The sequence below is a fragment of the Pan troglodytes genome, chromosome 10 (assembly GCF_028858775.2).
Source record: "Pan troglodytes isolate AG18354 chromosome 10, NHGRI_mPanTro3-v2.0_pri, whole genome shotgun sequence".
Lineage (NCBI taxonomy): Eukaryota > Metazoa > Chordata > Mammalia > Primates > Hominidae > Pan > Pan troglodytes.
In genome coordinates, this window is record NC_072408.2 from 20254385 (window position 1) to 20279957 (window position 25573).

Genomic DNA, 25573 nt, shown 5'->3' on the forward strand with positions numbered 1-25573 from the left:
GTGAGCCATGATCCTGCCACTGAACTCCAGCCTGGGCGATGCTGGGTGACAGAGCAAGACTGCCTCAAAAAAAAAAAAAAAAAAAAAAAAGAGAGAGAGAGAGACATGTGAATGACCCTAAATATATGAAAAAATGTTCAACTTCACATATAGTAAACATAAGGCAATTTAAAACTAGAATGAAATATCACTTCTCATCCATCAGACTGACAAAATTATAAAGTTTGACAGTGCAATCTGTTGATGATGCTGTGGGGAACAGATGCTCTCACTCATTGCTAGTGGGAATCCCAAATGGTGTACCCCTTTGGTGAATTTGGCAATATCTAACACAACTGCATGTGCATCCCATCACCCAGAAATCCTACTTCTAGAAATTTACCCTGAAGATACACCTCCAACAATAGGCATGAAGCTATTCATTACAACATATTTGTAATTGTAAAATATGGAAACTACCTAATTAGGATATTGGTGGAATTAATTATGGTTCATACACACAATGAGGTACTATGCAGCTATAAAAAACAAAGCAAACAAGGGAGATTTCTATGAACTGATATGGAATGCTAAGTACATAAGAGGATATATAGTATACTATCTTTTGTGTAAAAAAGAAAAGAGGGGAAACAAAATGTACATCTATCTGCTTATTGTTACCAAACGAAATTCAGGAAGGATAAACCAGAAAACAATAAAGTTGGTTGTTTACTGGAGGTGGGGAATGGAAATGATTCTGGAAGGAGTGACACTTCTCTGAGAAGTTTTTATGATATAGTTTTGACTTTTGGGCGCATGTTAATGTTCCACATGTTTGAAAATAAAATTATAACAAGTTGAGAAGGAAAAGAAAAGCCTGAAACCAAAAGCAAATGGAAACAAGTGACCTCAGTGGTATTTCAGATAAATACTATAACCACGCAGAAAGGGAAAAAACAAAAGAAAGAACAAATCCAAGGAACTCTTGAATACAGTGCTTGACTATCTACTGGTCAGTCTTGGGTAAAGTTGAGTGGGGGAGAATTGCAAACAACTCCTGAACTCTTTTTATTTATTTATAACTGTAAAAAATTTATTTTATTTTAGATTCAGTGGGTACATGTGCAGGCTTGTTACATGAGTATACTGTGTGATGCTGAGGTTTGGGCTGCTAATGATTTCATCACTCAAGTAGTGAACATAAGTGAACATGGCATCCGATAGATAGTTTTTCAATACCTGCTGCCCTCTCTCCCTAACCCCCTTTAGAATTCCCAGTGTTTATTGTTCCCATTTTTGTGTCCATGTGTACCCAATGTTTAGCTCCCACTTATAAATATGCTGTATTTGGTTTTCTGTTTCTGCATTAACTTGCTTAGAATAATGGCCTCCACCTGCATCCATGTTGCTGCAAAGGACATGATTTCCTTCTTGTTTATGGCTGTGTATTAATAGTATTCCAGGGTGTATATGTACCACATTTTAGGAATCTAACCCACCATTGATGGGCAGCTGGGTTGATTCTGTATGTTTGCTATTGTGAATAGTGCTGTGATAAACGCACAAGTACAGGCTGAGTGAGATGGCTCACACCTGTAATCCTAGCACTTTGGGAGGCTGAGGCAGGAGGATTGCTTGAAGCCAAGAGTTCAAAACCAGCCTGGGCAGAAAAGTGAGACCCTCTCTCTGAAAAAAATAAACAAACCCCTCAAGTCAGCTGGGCGTGGTGGCCCGTGCCTGTAATCCCAGCTATATGAGAAGCTGAGGGAGGATGGCTTGAGCCCAAGAGTTTGAGGCTGCAGTGAGCTATGATCATGCCACTACATTCCAGCCTATGTATCAGAGCAAGGCCTTAAAAAAAACAAAATAATACAAAACCCCAAAAAACATACAAGTGCAGGTGTCTTTTTGATAGAATGATTTATTTTCCTTTGAGTGTGTACCCAGTAATGAGATTGCTGGGATGAATAGTATTTCTAATTTTAGTTCTTTGAGAAATTTTCAAACTGCCTTCCACAGGGGCTGAACTAATTTGCATTCCCAGCAACAGTGTATAGGCGTTCTCTTTTCTCTACAACCTTGCTGACATCTGTTATTGTTTGATTTTTTAGTAATAGCCATTCTGATTGGTGTGAGATGGTATCTCATTGTGATTTTGATTTGCATCTCTCTGATAATTAGTGATTTTGATAATTTTTTCATGTGTTGGTTGGTGGCTTGTATGTTTTCTTTTAGAAGTGTCTGTTCATGCTTTTGCCCACTTTTTAATGGAATTATTTGTTTTTTTTTCTTGTTGATTTGTTTCAGTTCCTTATAGATTCTGGATATTAGGTGTTTGTCAGATGCATAGTTTGCAAATATTTTCTCCCCTTAAGTAGGTTGTCTGTTTACTCTGTTGATAGTTGCTTTTGCTGTGCAGAAGCTCTTTAGTTTAGTTAGGTCCCAACTGTCAATTTTTGTTTCTGTGGCGTTTGATTTTGAGGACTTAGCCATGAATTCTTTGCCTAGACCAATGTCTAGAAGAGTACTTCCTAGGTTTTCTAGGATTTTTATAGCTCGAGGTCTTACATTTAAGTCTTTAATCCATCTTGAGTTAATTTTTGTATATGGTGAGAAATAGGGTCTGGTTTTGTTCTTCCGCATATGGCTAGCCAGTTTCCCAGCACCACTTACTGAATAGGTTATTCTTTCCCCATTGTTTAATTTTGTTGACTTTGTTGAAGATCAGTTGGTCGTAGGTATGTACCTTGGTTTCAGGGGTCTCTATTCTGTTCCATTGCTATGTGTTCATGTTTTGTACCAGGTGCCATGCTGTTTTGGTTACTGTAGCCTTGCAGTATAGTTTGAAGTTGGGAAGTATGATGTCTCTGGCTTTATTCTTTTTGCTTAGGATTGCCTTGGCTATTTGGGCCCTTTTTAATTCCATGTGAAGTTTGAAACAGTTTTTTTCTAATTCTGAAAAAATTAATGTTGTAGTTTGATAGGGAATTGAATCTGTAGTCTGCTTTAGGCAGTATGGTGATTTTAATGATATTGATTATTCCAATCCATGAGCACTGCATGCTTTCCCATTTGTTTATGTTGTCTATAATTTATTTTAGCAGTGTTCTATAATTCTCCTTGTAGAGATCTTTCACCTCCTTGGTTGGATGTGTTCCTAGGTTTGTGTGTGTGTGTGTGTGTGTGCATGGCTATTGTAAATGGGATTGTGTTTTTGATTTCTTGATTTGGTTCTCAACTTGAATGTTATCAGTGTATAGAAATGTTACTGATTTTTGTGCGTTGATTTTTTTTTTTTTTTTTTTTGAGATGGAGTCTTGCTCTGTCGCCCAGGCTGGAGTGCAGTGGCATGATCTCGGCTCACTGCAACCTCTGCCTCCTGGGTTCAAGCTATTCTCCTGCCTTAGCCTCCTGCATGTAGCTGGGATTACAAGCATGCACCACCATGCCCGGCTCATTTTTGTATTTTTAGTAGATACGGGGTTTCACCATGTTGGCGAGGCTGGTCTTGAACTCCTGACCTCAAGTGATCTGCCCACCTGAGCCTCCCAAAGTGTTGGGATTACAGGCATGAGTCACCACGCCCAGCCTGTGCATTGATTTTATATCCTAAGGCTTTGCAGAAGTTTACCAAGACTAGGAGTTTTTTGGTAGAATCTTTAAGGTTTTGTAGGTATAGTTTCATATTATCAGCAAAGAGATAGTTTGACAACTTCTTTTCCTAGTTGGATGCCTTTTATTATTTATCAGCAATCTCTTGCCTGATTGCTCTGACTGGGACTTTGGGTAATGTGTTGAATATGAGTGGTGAGAGTGGATATTCTTGTCTTGTTCCCATTCTTAGGGGTTTCCCATTCAGTATTATGTTGGCTGTAGGTTTGTTTTAAGTGGCTGTTATTATTTTGAGGTACGTTCCTTTGATGCCTAGTTTGTTGAAGGTTTTTATCATGAAGGATGCTGGATTTTATCAAATGCTTTTTCTGAATCTATCGAGATGATCATATCATATGTTTTTTGTTTTTAAGTATGTTTATGTGGTGTATCGCATTTATTGATTTGCGTATGTTGAGCCATCCTTGCATCCCAGGAATAAAGCCCACTTGATTGTGATGAATTAACTTTTTGATGTACTGCTGGATTCAGTTTGCTAGTATTTTTTCAAGGATTTTTGTATCCATGTTAATCAGGGATATTGGTCTATAGTTTTCTTTTTTTGTTGTGTCTTTGTCAGATTTGGGTATCAGGATGATACTGGTTTTGTAGAATGAGCTAGTGGGGAGTCCCCCCTCCTTGATATTTTGGAATAGTCTCAGTAGGATTGGTACCAGCTCTTCTTTGTATGTCTGGTAGAATTTGGCTATGAATCCATCTGGTTCAGGGCTTTTTGTGGTTGTCAGTTTTTTAAAATTATTGATTCTATTTAATTACTCATTCTTGGTCTGCTGAACTATTTTTAGTGTATATACCTTATTCATCTTGGGGTAGGTTGTGAAACAATTGTGGAACTATTTTGGATGTATTGTGGGATTGGGCACATGAATAAATGCTGTTGAGAGCCAGAGTTCTCATTATGGGAAAGGAACATCAACATATGGAATGGAGGAAGGCAAGAAGGAACCTATGGGTTCGATTGGAATTAGGGGCATCAGTATGAAGTCATGATTTCTTATATTTATATATGAAATACACACATGTACATACATGCATGTACACATAAACACGTATGCATGTATATTTGTCTATGTATATATGTGTATTATATTTGCATACGTATGTGTAAATAAATGAGTATTTTTTTTCTAGTTTTATTTACTAAAAGGACTTAGAAAGAAAGATTCCCCAGTAGCAATGAAAAACTAGCACTCAAATCTTGGTCTCTAATACTAAGAGGAACTAGAGCTCCTCAAATAAATGTCCAATTCCAGAGCCTGGATAGGGCAGGTAGAAGATGAACCTGGAACATCTTGATATGCCAAAAAGTAAAGAAATGCCTATGAAAAAATGATGGGGACATTTCACAGGGACACACCAGCCCCCTGAAGGGATTCCTACTGGCTAAATCTGGTACAATTTAAGCACCAAAATAATTAAACACAGTATTAAATTATAAGCCACTGGAAAAAAACAGGACTTTGTGAGTCCATATGGATGATAAATAGATAGGCAGATAAATATATACATAAATGAATGAGAAGAGAAGACTCTTGCTTACTGTACAAAGCAAGGAGGTGACTGGTGAATATGGAGGGTGTGCTGAAGTTGGAAGATCGTAATTTTGCACCTATTCTATTAAATATGAATTTAGACACGATCATCAATGGATGCTAAATACAGAGGAACATTTTAATGGGGAACAGGCCAGTTGCATGGTCTTAAACTGTCTCCCCACAGATTGCTTATTAGTTGTAAGGGAAAAAGTAGCCCTACAATAGGGAACTCAGATAACACTTTACACAGTCAAGAAATCGAATAACAGCTTGAACAGGTAATTAAAATTGACTTCAGCTTGAGGAGGCAGATGGCCATTGTGTGTCTCCTGAGAAGGGCACAATGTACTTATGTAGTATTCAGGCAGTGACTGTATAACCTGAGTCTAAACGCAAGAAATCATCATACAAATTCAAAATGAGTAAATACTCCATTTTTAAAAGTTGGATTTGTATTCTTCAAAAATGTCAATGTCAAGACAATATTAAAAGCATCTAGGGACCCCCTATACAGTTCTCAACTGTTTTCTAGGGGTAGATGTGAATACATCCGGAACATCTGACATTAGATCCTTTTGGGACTATAGGCTCAGGTCCCACTGTGGCTTCCAGGTGTTCATTGCTGTTGATTTCTTGTTTACTCTCTTATTTTTCATATAGGGAAGTGGAACGCTGTTTTTTCTAGTTCCACCTGGTTCATTCCTGGGGGCAGAGAATATATCTTACTTATCTCTGAAATTCCCACAGTGCCCGAAACACAGGTGCATGCTCAGTTAACATTTGCTGACCTGAAATGGATTGAATGAATTCAGATTGTTCTAGTATCAGAATTTTTGTCTGGAGGTCTGGGGGAAAAACCCCTTTAAAATCAAGGAGTGTAGTCTAATCAGCAGTATTTCCAAGGTCTCCTTTTTTTGGATCTGGTGAAAGTGGTATAAGCAAAGCTGGATAAAGAGTTTAGCAGAAAAAGTGGTTGTGGTAGGCTGAAAATACTCCCTGCGACCCCCTGACCCAAAAGATATCCATATCCTGTGACTGTTATCTTATTTGCCAAAAAAGGACTTTGCAGATGTGATTAAGTTAAGGATTTTGAGATAGAGACTATCCTGGATCATCAGGGTGGGCCCTAATGATTACATGTATCCTTATGAGAGGGAGGCAGAGGGAGATTTGACACATACTGAAGAGGAGCAGGCAACACGACTGTGGAGGCAGAGGATGCAGCCACAAGCCAGGGAATGCTGGCAGCCATCCGACGTCAGAAGAGGCAAGGAAGGATTTGCTCCTGAGCCTCCAGAGAAAGTGCAGTTCTGCTGATACCTTGATTTTGGCTCAAGGAAACAGATTTTAGACTCTTGGCCTCCAGAATTTTGAGAGAATAAATTTCTGTTGTTTTGAGCCACGAAGTTAGTGGTAATTTATTACAGCAGACTTAGAAAAGTAATACAGTGGTAAAATGGAAATTACTTCAATTCCATTCCTACTAGTAACTCATACGCATACTTTCAGGAAGGTGTGTTCTCTCTGAGCCTTATTGTTTTAATTTATGACATAGAAAAATTGAACACATAAAGATATAGTGCATAAAGGAGCACAAGTATGAAAAACACAACTTCTTCCTGCAAACCTCTCTTCCCTCTAATAGATAAAGGCAAGTGGTTCCCATCCTTACCTGCTTTCCTTGATCCATTCCAGTATTACGGACCACAACATGATCTAAAGTGACCATATGAATAATTCTACCTCTTGCCTTTTCTTTGCTAAAGCGTTGTTAGTCTGAGAAAGGATCCCACTCAGACTTAAAAAAAAAAATCCCATTGCATTTTCTGATTAGTCATACTCTCCTTAATGAAATTGAACAGACTTAAACTCCTCATCCATAATAATAATAATATAATGTTGACTGGCTAATATTTATGGACTACTTAAAATGTACCAGGTACTATGCTATAGACTTTTTTGCTTATTGTCTCATTTAATCTCCATAATGCAATAAGGGATGTCCTATTAATATTATTTTACTGAAGAGGAACCTGAGGATGTGGCTTTATTGATGGTGACATACGACTTTCTGATCAATTACAGCAGGACCACAGTTTTTATGGGGATTCATGCGAGTGGGAGTACTATGGCCGAGATACACATTTTGTCCAACTTGCTATGGTGATTAGCAAATATGTCAGAGTTTCAGAGAAGGTGACTCTCCATGGAGGCAAACCGAGAGTGGGCAGGATGTATGGAGAGAATTTCCAATGGAGTTTGGACTCTGCTGAGTCATCAGGGACCCAGACATAACTGCTATTTTAAATTGGATATTGCTCAGGGGAGTCTGCTCGATTATCCAACCACCTCTGGCATCATGCAGCTTTGAGAAGCGGCCAGGGCAGGACTTTTCTCAAATGTAGGTCATTTGCAGCGTGGCTTTGAAGATTCCAAACCATCTGCATTCTCTATTGAGGAAAAGGTAGTTTTTAACATTTGGATGTGATACTATCCATGAAGCAAAGAACAATTAAAAAATGCACAAATTTCACTCCTGTTTATATTTCAGTCTCAAGGCTGGTTATGACACTCTTGCTTTTCCTCTAAATGCAAGTAGTTGCTGTTACCTTAGAAAGATGATGGGACGGATTGTAAGTAGAACTGAGTTGCAGAGTTTGTGGCAGAACTCTTGGGTAAGTCGTGGAACCTTTGGGTGTTGCCCCTTTAAAAAGTGAATTGATACAACCTTCCCTACTTACTGCATAAAGACATCATAAGGTTAAAATAAGGAAATATAAACTTCTTAAGAGCTTTGGATTTAGACTGATCTTGGTTTAAATTCTGCCTTTTCCACTTCTATGCTATAGGACTTTGGGGAAATTTATTCAAAATCTCTATTTTGAATACATTTAGTCCTCAGTTTCTATATGCAAAGAGTGGAGATAATAAAAGCTACTTCATAGAGTCTTAGAGGGGATTTAATGAGATGACAATTATAAAGCATTTACATGTGCACAGAGTAAACATTTAATTAATGGAAACTATTATTAATGTTCACAGTTTATATGTTTATATAAAAGGAATTAAAAGGTGAAAAAGAATTAAACAGTATATTAGTTGTAGTAGTAGTAGAACATGCAAGGCTTGCGAAATTAAAGCATGCGTCTGAATCTGTGCAAGTGTGTTTTGATTTACTAATGACAGTAAGCAAGGTGAGTATGCTTGTTCCAGTGATTGGCTTCAGACATAGGAGTATGACCAAACTCTAATGAGTTTTCCTTGGTTGAGACATAGCACACCTATGTTTAGACTTCATGTACTGGTATTTGGTGAAGCATTTTATGTCCTGTTAACTTTGTATTCATCTTCTTCTATTTCCTCTTGAGACTGTAAATTCCTTGAGCATAATGACAGCATTTCCTCTGTGGCCGTAAAGCCCTGAAGGGCTTGGTGAGGACTGTGTGGGTGTTCAATATATTAAGTACTAATTGGTGCCAGAGGAAAGCTGAGATTGTTATTAACTTTTCCACCCAATGTGATTCTGGGGAGCTGAATGTGGTGCACACAGGGAGCGGGCTCTCGAAAGCCTAATGATTTGCCAGGAATTCGGGGCCGCTTACAAAGGAATGCTTGAGCGGCTCTCTCCCCAGGGCTTCCATCGACAGTGGCGGAATGAAAGTACATGCTATAAAGCAAAGAGGATTGGTTCTGCCTCCTTTAGTTCTCTTTTGAAGTGCTGCCTTTCATTAATTTAGACACTGAAGTCCATGCCTCGACACTCCCTAGCCGTGGGAGCTTGAGTATGTCATTAGGTCACTTTGAGCTTCAGTTTTTTTATTTTTAAAACAGGAGTGATAATATCAATTCCGTTTACTTCACGGGGTTGTCATCAGCATCCGATGAGATAGTATACAGACAAGCTACGCACACTGTCAGGCATGATACACATGGAAGATACTATTATGATGTCATCAGCTAGGGCCTTGGTCTTTATTGGTGGCTTCCTTCCTCAGAGATGACAATCAGCTGCGTTCAAAGCTTTACATGCTTCCTTGGCTTCTAGGAGGGATGGCTGTACAAAGCACTCTGGGGGCTGAGCCCCTTGGTGGCCCCAGTTCTCCAGTGCATGGACTGTGCTTCGATTGTCCCCAAACAGCACAGATGCAAACCTGTCTGTCCTTCAGAAGTAAAGGAGATGTGCATGAATATATTCCCCCATTCCAACACACGTGTGTTCACATGGACTAGCCACTGTTTCACGCAGGGCCCCTGGGAGCACTGGCCGGCATTTAGGAAATGGCTGGCTGTGAGTGGGGTGCTTTTGAGGACCCCAGAGCAGAATTTCCCTGTGGGAAGGTAACCAGCCCCCAATGGATCAGGGCTCCTGGTGTTTTCTGGGTCTTCTGCTAGTATTTCTACCCTGACACATCCCTTGTCTACTCCACATTTTGCCAGATTTCTCCTTTGAGTGTCTCTACTTTAACTTATGGTATGGGGTGAAAGAATGATAAGCCACTGGTACACCTGGCCCATGGAGCTTTAAGCCTGACTTGCCTAGTGACAAAGTCAGTTGCTGATGCCAGATAGGTCTCCTATCCATGCCTCCTCAGGTGCCTTGGGAAGGGGACACCATCAGCTCTCAACATTACACCCACCACCTCATTTTTCTGGGAGATTTCCGAAAGACAACGGGCATCTGAGCTTGCTTTTGCCCCTCCTGTTGGTAACTATAAGACACAGAGAAAGACAGAGGTGGCTGGTCCCGTGGAAAAGTCTAGGGGCTTCCTTGCTTACATTTCTCATCATGTGTGTTCCTATTAATATTTACAAACTCTTCAGGCAGCTCATGAACAAATTCCCTTCTTGCCACTTTGTCCATTTCATTGCTTTACCTGGAGGAAGGTGTTTCCAGGGCAGTCACAAACTCCTTTAAGCTTAAATCACAGCATCACTGAACTTCAGAGTAAGTAGGGGCCTTGGAAATATCTATCCTAAAGAATTCATGTGAGCACATGTGGACCCTGAAGCTCAAAGAGGAGAGATGATTTAAAGTCCTTCAGCTGAGCAGGGCAAGAGAGACTCCCACTCTGCACTGGACTGAAGTTCCTCTTTGCAATAATCAAAGAATCATAAACTAGAAAGAAACTTGAAAGATCCTTGCTCTACTCCTTTAATTGAGGCAGCATTACTTCATCTTAGATGATTTCTTTTGCTGAGATCACTTCCAAGCCTCTCTCTCTTTCTCTTTTTGCTTGCTTTTTCTCTTAATTCCTCCCTCCCTATAAGCTGTAACTAAAAAATTACTATTTTAGCCACGAGGTATGTGATGCATGCAAAAAATAAATTAGCAAAACAGAACAGTGCTGTAATCTGAAAGGACAACTGTCTCCTGGACACTGTTTCCTACCTGGCCCACAGGGACACCAGCCTGGGCCCTTCTCACGCCCCTCCTGCTGTTGCTGCCCATTTGTTTTGAACTTAGATCCCTTCATCAGGTCCCCTACGCCCCAAAGAACACCCTGTTCAGAAAGCTGTATCACTCCTCCACCCTGCCTGCCCCAGCCGCGGAATTCCAAGCCAAACAGCGCTTTCCTGCCTTTTCCATTCCGTACAACATTCCTGGGCTTGTTTCCGCTGCTGGCATGCAGCTCATAGGTAGAGGAAAATGGAGCAAACCTTTGAAGGAATATGTTCAATCATCACAATGGAAATGATGAAAAGTAGATAAAAAGTATAAGCCATGTAGTTACAAATCCTTAAAAAGATTGCTATCTCAAAACATCTTGTATATGCAAATTTAATAATTGCAAGCTTGGAAGTGTTGTGAAGCCAACACAAGCTATTTGGGAGCTGAGGGGCTGTGGACCCTCTTTCTGGTGACCGGTAATTGAGACCCAAACCAGGACTATTTGAGAGTGAAAAGGTGTGTTACTGACGAGGATGCCAGTGGGCTTCTAGCTGGTACTTAAATACTTTACTGAGATCAGGAACTTCATTTGTCTTTGAATATCTCTGAGCATTTCCTGAAATTAGCATCTTTGCCTTTGTGTGACTTCTCCCCCTTGGGATCCCCAGGCAGGGAAAGCCTCATCCCTCTTCCCAAGAGGACAGCTGAGCTATTTGGGAACAGCTCTCCCATCTCCTGCGTCTTTTCTTCTTCAGGCTAAACATCTCTAGGTCCTTCAGCAGTCCCTTATTTGGGGTAGTTTTCTGGCCTTTCCTTGGCCTGGTTGCTCCTCTGCATGAGCTGCCTTTGGTCTGTGTTTTACAGAGTCTGGCCAGAGCTCGGTGCAGCTTCCTCCAGCCTCTAGTTCTCGTGTCTCTCAGCCTGACCTGACACAGCCGCTTCTTAGACTCAGGGAGCAGACGCTCAGCCCCCTCATTTCCTTGAGCTGCTTTTCACATACTTTCTTGGGCACAGCAGATGGGATTGGCGCTTATCAATGACAAGACCAGAATTAGGGGGAGGAACAAGGGCAGCAGTATGGGGGCTTTATTCACATCTGAGTTGCTCAAGGGCTTTATGAAATGAATATGATTCAATACCTGTGTCTCTTTTGCTATGTCAAGAGCTTCATTTCCAGAATCAGGCTACTTGGATACAAATCCTGTCTTGTCCTACTTAAACAATGTTTAAATTTGAGCAAGTTACTTCATTCCTTTGTGCCTCAGTTTCCTCCTTTGGGAGATGTAAAATCGTACAGGATCAAATTAAAAGTCCTGAGAACAGCATTTGGCAACATGGTACATCTCAACCCATGCTGTAAATATTATCGTTATTATTCTCCCTGCCCTCCTTTTCTCTTGGTGCTGTTGGTTACTCTTGGGGAGATTTTCCAGAGCAGCAAAAACTGCACCTTGCATGAGTGCTTCAGGCTGAAAAGTCACCTTCTGCCCTCTAGATTGCAGGTGTCTCTGGGGGAGGAGAACAACACCTAAAGCCTGTCATTAATGCCTTTCAGGCTCCTGAGGCCTTTCATCCTGAAAGATTCCAAGGCCCTCGAATAAAAGAAGCAAAAACATTCATTAAAACATTAACAATTGCAAGGCAGGTACAACAAGTCATCCCGATGATACAGCCCATTATGAAACATGCTCGTTATCTGGAGCATTCAAGCAGTTTTAAGAGGTTTTGCTTATTCCAAGTAATCTTTGAATTTCAGTGACCAGTTGAACCCAGAATCTCCTTCCCATTCCTTCTTCCCCTCTCCCTTGGCAAACCAGAGACAAAGGCTTGGTCTGAAGGTCCCCTCCAGCTCTGTTTTCTCAGATGGGGCAAAGTGGAAAGCACAAGACAAAAGAGGGAGAGGGCAGTCATACTGGATCCCCACAAAATAACATCACCAACAGCAGAGAGAAATGGGCCTTTCATCTGAAGATCTCAGATCTATTTATACTCAACATATCTGATATCTGCTGTTAGGCATAGCTGTGCTTAATTTCTGACTTGACCCAGGTTAGAGTGTCACTTCTTAGGTGTAAACAGCAGCAACAGTAATGTATTGGCTTGTGAAAAGATCAGTCCATTGTTTCTCATTTTTATTCAACTCTGGAACATTCATCAGTCAAGGATGTGCAAAAGATCTGCTCCAGCCTCAGTTCTGGGCTGCGTGGTTGGGCCAGCTGATTGCACTGTAGTGACCACATAGTGGGTCATTTGGAGGTTGGCACATGCACAGCTGTGAATTGTCCAAGGCTGACTCAGTCTAATTCACTAGCACTCAGTTGCATTGCAAATCCCTCATTTTTAGTGAATGAAAGTGATGGCAAAATTTTATTTCCTGATCACCCATGTGAACAGTCTCAATAGGGTGTGCCATCTGCTAGAGATAACCTGAACCTATCAATCTGAAGGATTAGGGTTCATTGATGAGGGCAGATCTGCTCACCACACGGGCTTTTAAAGACATACATTCCTGGGCTGGGTGTGGTGGCTCATGCCTGTAATCCCAGCACTTTGGGAGGCCGAGGTGGGTGGATCACTTGAGGTCAGGAGTTCGAGACCAGCCTGGCCACCGTGGCAAAATGCTGTCTCTACTAAAAACAAAAAAATTAGCCGGGCATGGTGGTGGGCACCTGTAATCCCAGCTACTCAGGAGGCTAAGGTAGAAGAATTGCTTGAACCCGGAAGGCAGAGGTTACAGTGAGCCGAGATCATGGCACTGTACTCCAGCCTGGGCAACCGAGTGAGACTTCATCTCAAAAAAAAAAGTACATATATATATGTCTATATATATGTATGTCTATATAATCATGTTTATATATATACACACACACACACAAACACACACACACACGTATATATGATTTCCATTTCCAGTGGCAACAGATGCCACCAGATTTTCCTCTTGCCTGCTGCCCTTGTCCTCTGCACCGATGGGTGTTCCTTTTGTCCTCTGCTCAATGCATGGCTGGCAGGCATGGAGGTGGCACTCAATGAAACTGGCTGTTGCCTCTCACTGTCACCACTCTCTTGGGTTTGGTGGCACATTCTTATCCCGCATTTCTAGTTTCTTAAGGAGATGTAAAGAGAGAAGTGAATTAACATTCAGTGGATGCTTATAATGAATCAGACGCGTTACATACATGAGTTCAATTAATTTTGCGGGTCGTAATGTGACCTGAGAGATGTGGTGTTTTTGAAAATCCAAGTTAAGGAACACAGTGGGTAATACACATATTAATATACATTTAGACCAGAACACAGGAGATAAGAGGGCAGGGAGATTCCCTGTAAGGCCTCCTCTATTCTTTCTGCTCACAGGGGATGAAAGCACTGAAATGCTGTCAGATTCTAGCATTGGTATACTTCCACATTTGGGTACTTTTTGGGGTTACAAATTCTTGTTTGCAGGTTCCTGAAATGATAGATTTATTTACATTCTGGACTATCATACCATTGGCAGTGGCATTTTGGATCTGCGTTAGTGTCTCTGTAGAAACACTTTAGTATCTTTAGCCTAACTCATTGGGAGAACATTCTCAGCTCTTAGTTAGCCACATGTCTGAGGATCATAGCTGTTAGACCATGAGGCCATAACCAAGGCATCTCTCTCACCTTGCAGGACAAACATCTTGGAGAAGGAAGTAAACGGCTTGTATTACCGCCAATCTGTAAAAATGCAGGCAATGGCATAATAACCATTTGTAATGTCAGCTGATTTTGGTTCCTATTGCTTTAGTTTTGCTTTTGCTCACAAGAATTATTTCTTGCTGATCATAATAGCTTAGACCTTAATTCCATTAACATGTTTTTGGAATAGATGACATGCTTGGTGGCTCAGGGATCCTAGGAACGTGGCAAAGATGTGGCTTCTGAGGTTTGACCCTGACTGTTTTCTGTAGGTGGGCAAATGGCCTGTTCCACATGATGAGTTGCTGGAAAGAACTATTATGAATTATTGCAGTTGACTTTGCATACATAAATACTTAAGTTGTGCTTAATAATACACTCGATGCAAATATCCTGCAAACACATTTACTGCTAAACCAGCTTCAGATAAGTTCAATGGGTTTATCATCCCACAAACAGTTTTTACCAGCCTGCCCTCTCTCCAGGATATAAAGCCTGTATCATAGAGACAGTAAAACTGAGTAAAAATGATTAACATTCTTTCCTATTGACTTTTCTTAAGCTTCCCCTGGAAATAAGTATGTAGAATGGTGATGTGTGAGACTCAGTCCATACACAAGTGTTTACTGCCATCTCGTGTGTTCCCACCATAAAGCTAAGCATAGATGCTTGATCCAGAAGAGGTGAAAGATATGATCCCTGCCTCCCTCGTGCATGAATAATCAAGTCAGAGAGCTAAAAATAACACTCAAGTAGCAAGCATAAAATTTTTTGACAATATGTATAAGTGATGTGACTAACCTCTGTCCTGGGGTATTTGAAAAGGTCACCATGAAGACAAAGGGATGAGCAGGGCCTTGAAGAAGGTTTGGATTATTAATAATAATTACTTATAATGGAGTACATTAGCATTTACAGTGAGCTCTTTTTATAATCCCTCTGAGAAAGGTGACAGAAGGAGGGAAGACAATTTGTTGAGTAACTGTGCAAAGTGGACCAGATGACAACTGCTCAGGAAATAGGGTTCATTCTAAGAACTTACAGAACCCAACTCTTGTTTTCTTTTGCCCTTCCTTTCTTTTCTTTTCTTTTCTTTTCTTTTCTTTTCTTTTCTTTTCTTTTCTTTTCTTTTCTTTTCTTTTCTTTCTTTCTTTCTTTCTTTCTTTCTTTCTTTCTTTCTTTCTTTCTTTCTTTCTTTTCTCTCTCTCTCTTTCTTTCTTTTTTTTTTTTTGAGATGGGGTCTTGCTCCATTGCCCAGGCTGGAGTGCAGTGGTGTGATCTCAGCAGCCTCTACCTCCCAGGCTCAAGCAATCCTCCCACCTCAGCCTCCTGAGTAGCAAAGACTACAGGTGTGCACCCCTATGCCTGTAACTTTCTTATTTTTATTATTGTAGAGATGGGGTTTTGCTATGTTGCCTAGGCTGGTCTGTAACTCCTGACCTCAAGTGATCCTCTTGCCTTGGCCTCCCAAAATGCTAGGATTATAGGTGTTAGCCACCATGCCTGGCTTCCCAACTCTTTTATAATGGACAGTAAGTCTGCTTGACTTCTGTTCCAAAGGAAAATTCTACTCTGTCTTACAAGGCTGCTTACTATACAAACATCCTTGAAAAAGTAATCTGGAACAAAAGATAGTCCGTGCGTTTCTCACAAAACATGGAAAAATGTGAGAGACCTATGGAGAATTCCCTCCTAACAACTTGCTCAATGTTCCCAAGCTAGCAGCAAGCATCTGGGTTAGGATTAGAAACCAAGCAGGCCGAGGAAAATTTAATGACCTCACTGACTCCCTGTCCAAGATCATCAGACTCCAATCTATCCCAATTTCTGGGACCACCTCTCTTCCTGTTTGGGCAATTTTGGCATTTGAGCAACACGGCCTTTATGTTGCTAGCCTGGCTCGTGTGGGGTAGCCCCGTGTCAGTGATTATGTTCCTTCTTTGTCCCTTGGGGCCACGCCCTGATCCTGGACTCCACTTTTGCGGTGTTTCTTTCCTAGTTCCCCAGGATGAAGTGCCTGCCTTGTCCTTGACCTAGTCCCACAATCCCAAGAATTCAGCTGCCATGTTCCAGGACACTCTTGGCCAGCATGATGCCTGGATCATTGTGTCTTCTATCCCAGATGTGCTGCTGTATGTGGGCCACTTGTCACGCTTGCAGGAGCTCCTCCATGTTGACCTACCCACCGAGACCTTTATCCTGTCACTTCCTCTGCTGACCTGAGACTGCTCCACAGGTTCTGTTGGATTTCAAGTATCTTCTTCTATAACATCTACTCCCATGTGCTTGTCTCACCCTGTACCATGTATTTTGTTGCTGGATCATTGTCTTGATGCACTCAGGCAGCAATAAAAGAATACCATAGCCTGGGTGGCTTATAAACAGCAGAAATTTATTTCTCACAGTTCTGGAGGATGGGAAGTCCAAGATCAAGGAGCTAGAAGATTTTGTGTCTGGGGAGAGCTTACTTTCTGGTTCAAAGACAGCTGTCTTCTCACTGTGTCACCACATGGTGGAAGGGGTGAGGGAGCTCTCTGTTTTTTTTTTTTGTAAGGGCACTAATCCCATTCAAGATCTAATCACCTATTAAAGGCCTGACCTGCTACTGCCATCATATTGGGGGTTAGGATTTCAGCATATTGATTTTAGAGGGACACAAACATTCAGTTTCCAGCAGTCATTTGTCCAGTTGTTTATGTGGTTTCATTGCAATGAGGGGAGGGAGGTGGTGATGGGTGCTTCAAGGGTGGACAGCAAAGCAAAGTGCTGCAGAGAAATGAGTGTATTGGGCCAACCAAGAAGCCAGTCTGATCTGACCCAGGGTAAAGAATGGGAGAATAGAGACTTCCAATGCCAGGGTGAAGAATGTAAATAGAACTCAGTGACTGAATCATTGAACATCACAAGAGACTTCATGGTGGTGTGGACTGGTGGATAGAGTGTGGCTTGGGCATCGGGTAGAGATGGGTTTGAATCCTGGATCTGCTACCTATGAGGTGTGACCTTGGAACTTTTACTCTATGTCTCAGAGTTTCTCATGCAGAAAACTGTGGTAATGATACCTACCCCATGGGGCTGTTATGAAGATTGTCCATAAAACAGATACATCTAGCATGGTGACTTCGAATTATAAATGCTCGATAAATGGTAGCTGTTATAGATTGATCCTGATGGAATGCTAGCCCTGGAAGGACCCTTATGGCATATTTAATCTAACCTGTTTATTTTAGACATGAGAAGAAATGAAGCTCAGAGCAGTCAGCTAAGTGACCTGTTTGCTCAACCTTGCCAGGGGTGACAGAAACTTACTCACTGAACACTGATTACTTATCAAGGGCTTGATCGTGTGCAGTCAGACATTTATTGGTTGCTGACTCGCTGCCAGCAGACAGACAGCAGCATCCTCTGGAGACACAGGTGATGTGTTTGGTTATGGCTTACCCTGTAGTGGGGGCACTGTCCTCTCTTAGCTATGGACTATCTGGATGTAGCCAGCCTACCAGCCCTTCAGCCTCACCGCCTTCCTTCAGTTCCTCAAAACTGCTCTACTCTTTGCTGCCACTTAGGGCCACTTCACTCAGCCAATTCCCAGTCATTTTTTAAGGTCTCAGCGTAAGTGCTGTTTTTCCAGAAAAGGCTTCCCAAATGCCAGCAGTGAGGTGAGGTTGCCTGTCATCTGCCCCCTTAATGCCTGGGTCTCCTCCTTCACTGCGCTTCTCCTGACATCATCAGTACCCACCTTTTCCACTAGGGAATCTCTATAAGAGTGGAAATTGGTTGGTGTTGTTCACTGGGACACCCCCAGGGCCTGGCAGAGAGTAGATGCTTAGTGAATGTTGGTTAAATGACTGATTAAGGTTTGCTAACTGCAAACCTTAATTCGTTGTTCCAGAATTTTGGAGTTGCTGCTTGGGATGTAAAAAATACACTAAAAATGGAGTAGTTCTTAGAGTATTTCTTCCCAAAAAAGGCAATGAGGAAGGTTATACTGATAGGTACATATTTATGTAATATGTATTCTACCTACCGGCACAGAAACAGGCATTGCATTGCCCTTATGCTTCTCAGTTTATCTTGCAGTGACACTTCATCATGGACCACTTGGTCCAAGGACTGGTATTTGGAAACTGCTCTCCTAAAAGTCACAGCCATTAATTAGCTGTAGCAATTGCCATTGCTCTACATTACTAAGGAAAGCAAATTTCTGAGTCCCAAAGGTTTCCATGACAAATTTACCAAATATACAACCTTCTTTTATATCTTCATGGCTCAATTTTTACCCTAGCTCTACTTTTTATTTTTTAAATGAAAATCTTACCTTGTCATGGTGGCTTATTTAGTTCCCAGGTCAGTTCACACTGTCCAGTGTACAGTGGTGCAGGTTGCACCCTGCCAAGTGTCCCCAGCTGAGGGAAGAGTGGGCTCCCTCACCAAACTGTGTACCCAAGTGGGGTCTGGGTCTGTTAGGGAGACAAGGCCACATGTTTCTAGTTCACACAAAGGAGAAAGGGCAGGAGGTGATGGCCGTCCAAGGAGTCAATAGAGTGGATTAATTTGGAGCATGTGGGCTTTGCAGGAAGATATGCATAGGTTTAGATCTTTGCCCCCACCACTATCCGTGTGACTTTTGGCAAGTTTGTAAGCCTCAGTTTTCTTATCTGTAAAACAAGAATAAAAACAACAGCAACAACAAGATCTGTTTTATATGGTTGTTGGAAGGATTAAATGAGCTAATGCAGCAGAAGGCTCAGCAGAGTGGCAGGGCTTCATAAATGCTGCCTGTGTTGATCATTGATGGTTCCAGGAAGCCCTGGAATGTCTTATGGACAGAGAACTCACCCGCTGTTTCCTGTTTCCTCCTCCTCACCTTATTGCCCTGTCCGAACAGGTGACTCCCTTCATGTCCCCACCATCTCATTTACTAAAACCAGAAACCAAGACATCACCCTAGACATCTCTCTCTCCTCCTCCCTCACTTCAACATCTAAGCAGTCTCTAAAGTCTATGAGTTCTACCAGCTCACCCTCCTTCCCCCGACCTTAGCCCAGCTACTTGGTCCAGAGCAGCCTCATTCCTATTTTGGACAATGGCAGCACCCTCAGACTGGCCCCTGCCCCAGTTGTTCAGAAATGCAAATCTGAGCTGATTGCTTCCTTGCTTAAGACTATCCACTGGTGCCCTCTTTATCTACAGGATAAAGCCTGCATTTCTTTGGGATTAATCATGGTTTTGAAAGACCTAGCCTGTCTCCTTACTGCTGCTATCACAATTCCTGTGTCCATCAACAGGGCATTCTCGGTGCACTTTCAACAGCTTCATGGCATTTCCTGTCTCTGTGCCTTAGACATGTTGTTCCACTTTCTAGGAATGCTGTTGATGATGATGATGAAGAGGAAGAGGCTGAGAGTAACAGTAACAGCTGCCATGCATTGGCGATTTACAACAATAACCGTTTTCTGTGCTCAGTGCTTTGCATTCATAATCTGTCTTTCCCCAACCTTGGTTACCTGGTGAACTCCTCAAATAGAATTATGATTTTTCTTTTTTGAGATGGAATCTTGCTCTGTCACCCAGGCTGGAGTGCAGTGGTGCGATCTTGGCTCACTGCAACCTCCGCCTCCCAGGTTCAAGCAATTCTCCTGCCTCAGCCTCCTGAGGCGTGTGCCACCCCACCGAGCTAATTTTTGTAATTTTAGTAGAGATGGGGTTTCACCATATTGTTCAGGCTGGTCTCGGACTCCTGACCTCATCATCAGCCCGCCTCGGCCTCCCAAAGTGCTGGTATTACAGGCGTGAGCCACTGCGCCTTGCCACAGAATTATGATATTTAGAAATATATCGTTGTGTTGGTTTATGGGAGTGCTTCACCTGGAATACAGAGGGCTTGACTTTACTGGGCCCTTATTTGAGCCCACGTTGGCATGTGTGGTAGTCAGTGATGCCCTCCTACTCATTTTAAAAAATAGACTTTGGTTTTTAGAGCAGTTTTAGGTTCACAGCAAAATTGAGCAGAAAGCACAGAGTTCCGATATATCCTCTGAGCCCTTGCCCCAGCCTCATTATCAGCATCCCAAGCCAGAGTGATACATTTGTTATGATTGATACATTAACACATGAGTATCACCCCAAGTCCCTAGTTTACATTAGGGCTCCCTCTTGGTGTAGTACATTCTATGGGTTTAGGCACACGTGTAATGACATGTATCCACTATTATAGTGAGACAGGGTACTTTCCCTGTGCTACAAATCCTCTGTGCTTCATCTCTTCATCCCTCCCTCAAACCCCTGGCAACCACTGATCTTTTTATTATCTCCATAGTTTTGCCTTTTCTGAAATGTCATGTAGTTGCAATCATATAGTACATAGCCTTTTCAGAGCAGCCTCTTTCACTTAGTAACATGCATTTATGTTTCCTCCATGTATTTTCATGGCTTAATAGCTCACTGTTGTTTAGTCCTGAATAATATTCCATTGTCTGAATGCAAAACAGTTTTTGAAGGACAAAACTGGAGGACATTTTGGTTGCTTCCAAGTTTTCGCAATTATGAATAAAACTGCCGTAACATCTGTGTGCAGGTTTTGGCATGGACATAAGTTTTCAACTCATTTGGTTGAAACCAACCAAGGAACGTGGTTGCTGAGTCATTTGATAGGAGCATGTTTTGTTTTTTGAGAAACCGTTGAACTGCCTTTCAAAGTGGTTGTCCTGTTTCGCATTTCCACTAGCCATGAATGAGAGTTTCTTTAGCTCCACATTCTTGTCAGCACTCGATGTCATCACTGTTCTGGATTTTGACAATTCTATTAAATAATAAGTGCATGGTAGTATCTTATTTTAATTTGCAATTCTCTAGTGACATATGATGTTGAGCACCTTGTCATATGCTTATTTGCCATCTGTCTATCTTCTTTGGTGAGGTGTCTGTTCAAATCTTTTCTCCATCTTAAAATCAAATTGTTTTCTTAATGGTTGAGTTTGAAGAGTTGTATATATACATATATATATACAGATATATATATATATGTATATGTATATATACTCTGTCACCCAGGCTGGAGTGCAATGGCACAATCTCTGCTCACTGCAACCTCTGCCTCCTGGGTTCAAGTGATTCTCCTGCCTCAGCCTCTCGAGTAGCTGGGATTGTAGGCACCTGCCACCATGCCCCGCTAATTTTTGTATTTTTAGTGGAGATGAGGGTTCACCTTGTTGGCCAGGCTGGTCTTGAACTCTTGACCTCAGGTGATCCACCTGCCTCGGCCTCCCAAAGTGCTGGGATTACACGCATGAACCACCACGCCCGGCCTGCATTTTGGATGACAGTCCTTTATAAGATATGTCTTTTGCAAACATTTTCTTTCAGTCTGTGGCTTGTTTTCTCATTCTCTTGAGCTCCTACTCATTTTTCTTTCTTTCTTTTTTTAATTTATTTTTTTCTACTCCCCAGATTGGAAGAGCTCCTACTCATTTTTAAAGCACAGCTTGGGACTCAACTTCTGTGATACTGGAACTGTCTCTTTCTGTCTCCAGAAGTTGATCACTATTGACTCTGTGCCATTACTGTGCCTTTTACAAATATCCATCATATTGTAAATATTTACCCATCAGACTGTAACATTCTCAGGAAGAGGGAGGGACATGCCACTCATTTTTGCATTTCCAGAGCAAAGCATAGTATCTGGCACTAGCTAATGTGTGTCGTAGTATACGTGTGTCGAGTGAGCTAAAGGTGTACAATGAGGACCCAAGTGAGCAGGGCACCCCTGCTTCCCTGAAAAGCACTGGGTGAGTTTTCCTTCAGCAGAAGTAGTGAGAAATGTGCTGTGTCTTCCGGTCTTGTTTCCATTACATCCTTACCTGGACACAGCCTTTTTTTTTTTTTTTCTTATGGAGTCTTGCTCTGTCACCCAGGCTGGAGTGCAGTGGTGCGATCTTGGCTCACTGCAACCTCTGCCTCCCAGGTTTAAGTGATTCTCCTGCCTCAGCCTCCTGAGTAGCTGGGATTACAGGCATGCGCCACCATGCCTGGCTAATTTTTGTATTTTTAGTAGAGACTGGGTTTTACCATGTTGGTCAGGCTGATCTCTAACTGCTGACCTCAGGTGATCCACCCACCTTGGCCTCCCAAAGTGCTGGGATTACAGGCGTGAGCCACCACGCCCGGCCTGGACACAGGTGTTTTTAATAGATCCCAGATGTAAGCCATCCCTCCCCACCAGAAAAGGGGTGGGTGATTAGAGGCCGAATTCCTCCCCAGTCAGGGCAAATACATTTATAAATTGCTCTGGGGGTCTTCGTGGGCAAGAAGCGTGTCTGTCGCCTGCATATAATTTTCTAAAGTGTGTCCCGACTCAGCTCTTCCCACTCCTTTTTCCATTTCTGCTTATCATTTAGCTAGAATCTTCACTGTGAAGGAACAATTACCATTCTGTCTGCCTCCACAAAGTCTCATCTCCTGAATGGAGCTCTAAGAGCGTGTGCATGTGTGTGCTCAGGTGGTGAAATACCTTCTGAATTCTTCCACGGGTCAGAATCTTGCAAACTTAAGTCAAAACCTTTCCTTGCTCTCTTCTCCTCCCTCTACTGCGGCCTTCCTTCTGTTTTTTTCTTCTCATCTCTGCCTCCCTCTTTCCTTTGGCTTGCAGTGTTTTTGTAAAATTCTCCCCTTCTTGACCCCATATAATCCCTGGCATCTAGCTCAGAATGCATTCCATTATATCTAAGAACACTTTTCTCTCAATGGGGCTTCTATTAAGACCAGACCTTGCATCCAGAGTTGGTTTAAGCCCTAAGGGAATGAAGTTGGGAGAAGAAAGAATTTTCACATGATTTATAGGCTTGTGACCATTTGACTTATAGACATGACTGCTGAGACATTCAAATGAAAAGTAAAGAAAAATCCAGTAAAAGATCAGCAGATGTTTTGTCTGCAAGGCTTGAGACTTTCAAAGTTAGGCAGGAAAAATGTGGATTCTTGACTGAACTTTGCAATTTTCACAGGGTGTTTTAGGGATATTTAGGTAATAGTCATTATTAGCATCTCGAGTCGGTTTAGATAATTAAAAAAGTTAGCAAACTATTGCAAGATTGCTGTAAAAAGTCCAAATAATATAGAAATCTACAGAGCAGAAGCTTAAATGTCCCTTCTGCCTTCCTTCCTCTCCCTCCATTTCACTCTTTTCTGAGACAAATTCAAGGATTGAATATGTGCGCTTTGGGACATTTTCTTTTCCTGTGCACACACACTCGGTTCTATTATTACTTTCACATAAATGGTCATTGTGTACAATTTATTCTGTGATGTTCATTTTTTCATTGAATAATAGACCTTGGAGATCTTTCATGTTAGTACATACAGAATAATCTCCCTCTTTAGCTGCTGTGGAGGGTTCTGGAACATGGGCATAATAACCTTTACCTAACCATTCTCCCAGGGAGGGTTGTTGGGGTGACATCGTTCCTATTCTCTCTTTCCTTTTTCTATTTCGAACCGTAAAGCAATAAATATCCTTACACATATATTTTTTCTCATATATATTTTTGTGGATATTATAAAACTTTACATATTTTTGCTGATTCCAGGTGACATTGAGCCTCTTGCTTTCTGTCTATTTTTTTTTTTTTAATTTCAAATTGCCTGTTCATTTGCTTTTTTTTACTGTTCTTAGGAATTGTACATATTTTCTTATTAATTTTTTGGGGTTCTTTTCTAAGACTTTATGATGATTTTTAAGCATACAGAAAAATTAAAAGAATTGCATATATAGTAAACACCCGTGTATCCACCACCAAGAATTTATAAATAACATTTTGCTGGTTTGACTTTTATCACATAGCTTTTCACCTATCCATCCTTTTATTCATTTATCAATCCACCTTCTTTTTATGCATTTCAGAATAAGTTGCAGGTATCAGTATACTATTTCAGATTCTTATCAATAACATAATTCAATATTTGTTTACAGTCCTTTTTATTTTTTATGGTAATGTTTACGTACAGTAAAATGCACAAATCTTAAAGTTTAATTCAATGTAGGGGGCTTTATATATATATGTTAAGGGTAGTAATTGTCCCTTTTTATTTATATTGCAAGTATTTTCTTCAAATCTGGCACTTACCTTTTAACTTTGTTATCATATCCTTCACATACAGAACTGCAAAATTTACATAGTCAATCTGTCAATAATTTTCTTTATGGATTCTAGAGCTTGCATCACCCTTAGGATGACTTCTCCCGTCCCAATATTATTTTAAAAATTCAATTTTTCAGTGTTCTGGTAGTTATATTTTTAATTTTAAAAATCCATATTAAATTATATTTTTGTGTAGGGAGTGATAAAACCTAACTTTTGCAATAACAAACCAGTTGTCCCAAAGCCAAAGACTCTTTTTAGATTTATCTGCTGTAGTCTTTGATGGATGATTTTCTCCAAAATTTAGAAGAAGTTGGAAGAGTGGAGGAAGAAAAGTCAGCAAGAAAGTAGGAGAAAGCAGTGCAGAGGGGATGGAGAGAAAATGAGATTTTGGCGTGAAGATTCTAAAAGTCTCACTAAATTTTTCTGCAACAATTGAACGAAGTTATTTTTTGCATAAAACTGTGAAAACGCAAGTTTTGTCTTCAACAATATCTCCCACATAATTTTATTTGACAGAATAATAAGGTGATTCAGAGCTTGGGAATTATATAAAAACCAGTTTCTGTATCTTTTTAGTGAAGACTTATCTGCGAAAGCGTCGGAGTCAAGGTGTGCAATTTGTCAGATATCAACTGCAGCATTAGTGATTGATCACTCTGGGGACATGTGAAAGGAGAGAGAGAGAAAGCAGCAGCCAAGAGCACAGCAGTCAGAGGGAGGGTCTGGCTACACTTTGCAGTTTCACTTTTGAGGTAGGGGACAAGGCAGCCTTTGGCAAGGGAGCATGGTCTAGGGTCAGTGTTGCCATTTGAGAAACAAGGGAACAAAAGAAATATGCATATATAGTTCTTTCAAGAACACATCTAGATGATCTCATCCAGTCTTGGAAATGTTAGTGTTGTTTAGCAGACAATCAGTTGGAGTGAACCAGAGAAAGAGAAGAAAAAATTACTTATAATGACGTGTTAAAAGGAATGCAAAAGAATTTTTGTCAATCGCACTGCACAGCACAAAAGCAAATTCTTTCTATTATTAACACAACATAAGGAAAGAAGAAGAAAGTGTCAATGTTTTACTACCATGATAAATACTTGCAGGGGTTCAAAGAACTATAAATAAGGGTTCACACGTGTCATGCTTTCTACAATACACTATTTATTCAGGATCTAATAAAAAGTGAATATTGTACAGCA

At 41.1% G+C, this 25573-nt stretch overlaps 1 protein-coding gene across 1 annotated transcript in view; it reads left to right on the forward strand.

Moving 5' to 3' along the window:
• Positions 1-25573, forward strand: part of FAM234B (family with sequence similarity 234 member B) — a 92954-nt gene that overhangs the window by 61139 nt on the left and 6242 nt on the right. The window lies entirely within an intron of this gene.